A 6,187-nucleotide genomic window follows, 5' to 3' on the forward strand; every position below is an offset into this window, starting at 1 on the left:
ACCAATGCTTTTGTTCCCCACTGGTGCCACGTGCCCCCAAAGCTGCAAAGCCTTGCTAACTTTGCATCCAGAGAGATGCTTCCCACCCCTGGTTCAAGGCAGCAGCAGGGCTGACGGAAAAAGCCGCTCGTTTGTTACGGGGAGGGGAATGGCAATTCTGGGTACACGGATGCCACTGCCCACTTCAACACCCCTTGCCAGGGACAAGGGGAAATCAGGTTCTTTGGAGTTTCCTCCGCAGAAACTGCAAGATCCAAGAATCACAAAAGACCTTAAAAATATTTGCCTGCAAGCCCCCCGTGTGTATTGAGTAGATCTGGGGCACAGGGCAAACAAGAGGAAGCTGGCAACCTGACCACATGCTGATGGTAGCTGTGTTTCACAACAGTCTAGTCCAGCAGTTCAAGCAAACAGCAATTTTCTGTGCATCAGCACTCCTCGTACTCCCAGCATTTCAGAGGCTTGGAAACAGACTGATGCAGATGTCTGGGGCTGCACAAGTCGGAGCCCTGATGCCACTTTCGGTTCCCGGCGTCGTTTTGGCAGCCTGTGGGATGCCGTTCCGAGCACATCCTCTTTTCCATGGTCCCGTTCCTGCTCAGCCAAATGGAATTTGGCATGAAATTCATTCATTCCCAGCCTGAATGCTGTCGAGCACAGCCCAGGGACAGAGAGAGGCTCGCAGCCCCGCTGTGACAGGCGGCAGGGGCTTAATCCTCCCGATCTCTAGCTCTGCTCAGAGTAAGCTTTCCCTTGAGAATGGGCTTAGAGGTGAGAGAATCAAAAAACCCGGAAGATTAAGAGATTGAAGGTCCCCTGCCTTCCTCCTTATATCAAAGCTTACTGTGGAAAAGAAATAGCATGGCAGGAGTAACCCAAAAGGAAGGGGTTTCCATTCCAATGAGCAGTTAATGATTGCAGGGCTCAACTTTTCCCAGTGCTTCAGTTTTTTATTTTTTAGAGCTTTTGTTTTGTTTTGTTTTTTCCTGAAATCAATAGAAGCCTCCCACTGCTCCTCTGAAGCTTCCTGGTAAATTCACCCCTCTCTCTGGGCTATTTCTGTATTTCAAGATCAGCCTGAAGAGGCCAGTGTCCTTGAAGAAGCTTGCTGCTTCCAGTAACCTGCTGCCATCTGACTGTGCGCAGTTGCCCGGGGCAGGCAGAGGCGCTGGCGGAGCCGGAGGATAGTTCTCGGAGCAGCAAGGGGTAGGCGTGCATTTTTTCACACCCATCAGATATTGCATTTCCCTGACAAAAGCCAGCTGGGCTGCCTCTTGAGAATAACAGAGCTAGTTATTACATGCATTCCAGACACATGAGGAATATGATGCCTGGCAAATATTTACACCATGTTACATTATGTCTACTAGTGATCTCACTTCTGTGCCGATAATATTACTATTTAGTTCTTCCTTGATGCTCCATGTGAGAAAGCTGGAGCACAGCTCATGTGTGAGAGGTCTCTTCTGTTCACATGTAGACTGTCCTTCTCCCCACTGCTGTTCAGCTCCGGTGGGACGGATACTCATAACAGCTGAAACCTTTTTGACAGAATAAATGCAAGCAGGCATGTCTCAGACACCTCGCTGCAGCCCCTGCCTCCATCCAACCTGGAAAAGCCCACACCTGGGATGAAGAGACACAGCTTGTTGGTGGCTCTGTTCAAGCAGTCAGGTTTAGTCAGCCCACATTCATCAGAGGCTGAAGCAAGTTTGCCACTTTACCCATCAGGTGGACATTATTTTCAAGTAATCAGAAGATAAGGATACGAGGTAGATATTTTTATGGCCTTTCCCACAATACTTTTTTTTCTGACTGTAGTTCACCAGGACTTGATCAATAGCTCCAAAGGAAACAGGATCATTGAAACAAGAGGTACAAACCAGCTTGCACATCTTCCCAGCTCTTACTCCTGACCCATGCAGCAAGGAAACTTGCTGTAGGACAGCTTCTGCCTTTCTCCCCACAGCACACTGATGTGACGGAAACATAAGCGACTGTCTGAGGGCCAACAGAAGGAACAGGGAGCCTTCCTCAAGCCATTGATACCCCAACCTATAACAGCAGGAACACAGAGCCTTTCTTGAGCCATTGATACCCTGACCTACCACAGCATTCAAACCTGAGGTAGCGTATTCTAGCCATGAACAGTTTCTAGGACATGCATCTCCATCCTGGCTACAGTCAATGACCTGCACATGGGTGTCTGACAGCTACATGGCCTTACTGATTGTATAAAAGAAGCTGTACTGGTATTTAAGTAGCTTCGGTGAGTGCAGTATAGAGTTAAGCTGCAAAGAACTGCTGTCTTGAAAGCTCCTGGCAGCAGGGCGATACAGCCAAGGAGTCCAGAAAACACAGTTCCCTCCCTCCCCTCTCTCAAAGCAGATGCAGATAATACCGTACCTCCAGAAAATGACCTGGCCTTGGGATGCCATGGTCACGGCACCTACGAAGACAAGCCAAACACCAGGTGCCTGAAGGTCCCACACTGTTCAGCACAGCCCCTGTCCTTTGCATGATATATCCTCCCAGGCTGTCTTGCTTAAATAACTGAACTCGGCTAAGGAGTGGTGAGCCCAAGCAGTGAACTCTCAGGAACGAGGAAGCAGTAAGCATCTCTGCTCCCCTCACCAGGGCAGTCAAAAGCAGGGAGGCCTGGTTAGTCACTGGGGCAACAGGAGAGACCTCCTACACCATCCATTAAAGAAACATGTCTGATTTAAAACAAAAAATAACACAGCTCATGGTTTGGTAGCCAGCTAATGCCGCAGTCAGAGTGAAGCAGTCTCCCACGTAGATCCACAGCTTACTCATCACTGATGGGTTTCATCATATCCAGGACTAGCTCAGGTCTCCTTGTTAAAATCTCCAATCATGCTGTTGGCACTGGGCAGAGTGGTGCCACCTGCGGGTCCCCTTCCTGGCCCCATTCGCAATGTGCATCTTCCCCTGCCTCTCTGTGCTGTGCTAAGAGGCTCCTCCAGGCTCAGCGGTGCCGTCAGAGCCACACAGATTCGGCAGTGGCCTCTTTTCTGACTGCTGTTTTCTTTCACTAAACTCCTCCAGACCAAACTACTTCTCCTCCCCGAGGCCAGCTCCTGCTGCTCACAGGTCTGCCATTATGGTGGACATCAGAGCACATAAAGGGAAGAAACCAGCACAGACCCTGCAAGCCTTTCCCTCTGTGCTTGGTCTCACTCGAGGCTGGGGGCAGGAGGAGTAGCTTTTGGGCATAAGAGGCCGAGAAGGGCAGAGAGTTTGCAAAAGAGCAGAAAAGGGAAGGCAGCTTGCACCACCGTGTTCAGTCTCCTGAAGGGGAACCTGTGCATCCTGTCATCTACGTCTGGACTGTTCTAGGGAGGATGGGAAAAGAGGAATTTTTGACAGTCCAGAGCCATCTCCAGCAAGTTTGGATGGTTAGTGGGAGTGAACCCCTTTCCCTTGCAGAACTGAGGATGCCCAGAGGAACTGGGAACAGTCCAGCACCTAAGAAAAACCAAATTACTTTCTCTGCAACAACCAGAGGTTAAAATCAAGACCAATTAATACTGGTCCATGATGACCAAACTAGCTGCAGGAGGGCATACGATGCCCTGAGGGGCACAGTAGCCTTCTAACTGTGCATGTGCAAGATTTCAGAAGTGTACGCTTAGTCTTTTGGACTACAGTTCTACTCCAAAAGAGCCTGTTCACCTCCACAAGGGATGAACATAGCCAGATGTGGTGCACGACACATAACAGACTTTTCTAGATGGCAGGGAGGGGGCTGGAAGGGGCTGTGGCTCTTGTACAGGCACCAAAGTCAGCAAACTGTATTCCAATGCACTTAGCACTCAGGACTCACCACCTCCAGCCTCCTCATGCTAGGATGAAGTTACATGTCACAACTTGTGTTGAACCTCCTCCCATGTCCCACCACCTTCCACTGATGAGAGCACAGATCTGAGCCTCCAGTAAGCCTAGTCGCCTGTTAGGAAACAAAGTAAAATTAGAAAGTAAATGGTTTCCAGCCAGGTTTGGGAGTTGAATTGGCTCCCCACGTGCTCAGAGGAGAGTCGCACCTAATGACGCTTCTGGTGGGACAGGACCGCATGGCCTGTGGCAAGGACAGAGGAGCCAGGGTGGGACCTTCTGCTTTCGAGAGTGACTAGGCATTGGGTTTACTCAGCCGTTCACGTGCTACTTCAGTGAGTGCTTAACCACAAAGCTAATCGCTCTCCAGGTGAAGGAGCTACCTGAATGCCCTGTGCAAGGTCTATGGCAGAGGTGTGAACAGGACCTACTGCTAACGCTCCAATCTTGGCTGTTACTGAAAGCATGTCCTTCATCCTCTGGCCTCTGAATGAAACTGAGGAGTGAAAATCTTTCACCTGAAAATCACTGTTGCTCTTTGGTTGTTGCAGTGGTTTAAACTTGTAAAGCAGACTTTATATGGTCTTCACTTCCCCTCTGCTTTAGCACAGAATAGCCCTTTTTAATCTGAAAAAAAAGAATTCTGATTTATTTTGTAGTATTCTACTGATTACTAAACCTTTCGTAATTTAGCAGACCATTACTAGAAGCTAAGAATAGCTCTAGGCCATAGTGGCCTGCTGGGAAATGCACATTAAGAAATATCCTGTTGCACTTGGTGACACCTGATTTATAGTTGCCTTTGGTGCAGTGCACAGACGAGGTGTCCCATTTCAGCACCAGTTAACTCCGGGTCGTAGCCGCAGCACACCTCACCACACAGCCAACGGTCGGGTTACTTCCATGTTGGAAAAACAGGTCTGTTTCTCAGGCACAGGCAGCCCCAGCAGGACCAGGGCAAGTCCCATTCACCAGAGCAACACCACATGAATTTCTGAGCAGCTCTCATGCTGGAGCCTATTCCTCTCTGTATGTTTACACTGCAAAAAAACCAAGAGGTATTCAGGATATTTCCCAAAGAAATCAAGGATCTGTGATCACACAGTTGGCCCAGCTCTTACCACTTTTGAATCTATTAGCAAAATCCAACCAAATGTGACAGCAGGATGTGGTCCCACACGGTCTGTGAAAGCTGGTGAGCACCTGGGGAAGAGACACATCAGCTGTCTTCAGCGAGGAGAAGGTGATAGCAGGCACAAAGCATTACCAGTTTTTCTGGGCCCCCCATTTGGTGCCCTACAACTGGCCATGGCACGTGCTGCCTTTTGCCTGCATGAGGGAACAGTGGGGGCAGGAAGAACTGAAGGTGGGTCAGGGCCCAAGAAGATGTTCTGTGGTCTGGGGGAGGCACGGGCACAAGAACCAGACTGCAGTCGCTCTGCCCTTCATGATACAACTTGTTTCTTTCTTCACAAATAATAATTCTGTCAAAAGAGTCCCCTTACTTACGGGAAATTCATGCCTTATTTCAATGTCACTGGAATGCCGGAGGGGCTATCGGTAAAAGAGGAGAACCGGGAGAAGATGGAGTCGTGGCAAGCTGACAAGCAGCCAAGTTGGACAGAGCACTCCAGAGAGGGGAAGGCAGCCAGCAGGCTGGAAAAGATGAAAGCTATCCTTGGGATTTGGCCAAAAACATTGGACATCTTTCCAGCCTTGTGATCCCACATCGGTAACAACGATGTCAAGAGGTGCTTGAGAAGCACCAGAAATGGGAACATGAGTGGTCTGGAAGGAGGAGAGCTTGGCACTGCCTTACCAGCTCTACCTGTCCTCAGCCTTGACTGCCCTTGAAGGGAAGGTGGAAGCAACAGCACTCAGAGCCAGCCCTCATCTCTCAAAAGAGGGAGGTGGTGAGCCACCCTTAGTTGGAAATAGACAAACTTCTCTACGCTGCCTGTGAGCCACTGCCAGGATCTGTCCTGACATGGCACTCCAGATGGTTGGTGCACCCTTTTGAATCACCTCCTGCCGTGGGAAGGCCAAGAAGCCCTGCTGAGCCAGCTTCTGCACTGCTCCCGTGATCTTCTGGGGACAAATTAGACAGTCATGCACAGAGCTACAAGCGCAGCCACATCACCTGTGTGGTTTGCCTCCTCTGAGAAGGGAGAGATACCCTGGCATGATACCTGACTCTAGAGGCATCCTACGTGGAATCTTCCAGGCTGCAGGGTCCCTTCCAGGTCTTCCACAGTCTCTTGTTCTTGCTGTGTTTTTCCTTCCAGCTACACTCTGTTTTCCCTATCTAGGGAGTAAGTCCTCCTTCTCTTGC

General features: G+C 49.8%; 1 protein-coding gene across 1 annotated transcript in view; it reads right to left on the bottom strand.

Moving 5' to 3' along the window:
• The window catches only part of VTCN1 (V-set domain containing T cell activation inhibitor 1), a 17,444-nt gene extending 13,509 nt beyond the window's left edge, over positions 1–3,935 (bottom strand). Inside the window, exon 1 of the mRNA XM_052795205.1 lies at positions 3,848–3,935. The gene's annotated coding sequence lies outside the window, so the exon portion shown is untranslated. The remainder of the gene's footprint in view (positions 1–3,847) is intronic.
• Between the last annotated feature and the right edge of the window lie 2,252 nt (positions 3,936–6,187).

The sequence above is a fragment of the Harpia harpyja genome, chromosome 8, assembly GCF_026419915.1.
Source record: "Harpia harpyja isolate bHarHar1 chromosome 8, bHarHar1 primary haplotype, whole genome shotgun sequence".
Classification (NCBI taxonomy): Eukaryota; Metazoa; Chordata; class Aves; order Accipitriformes; family Accipitridae; genus Harpia; species Harpia harpyja.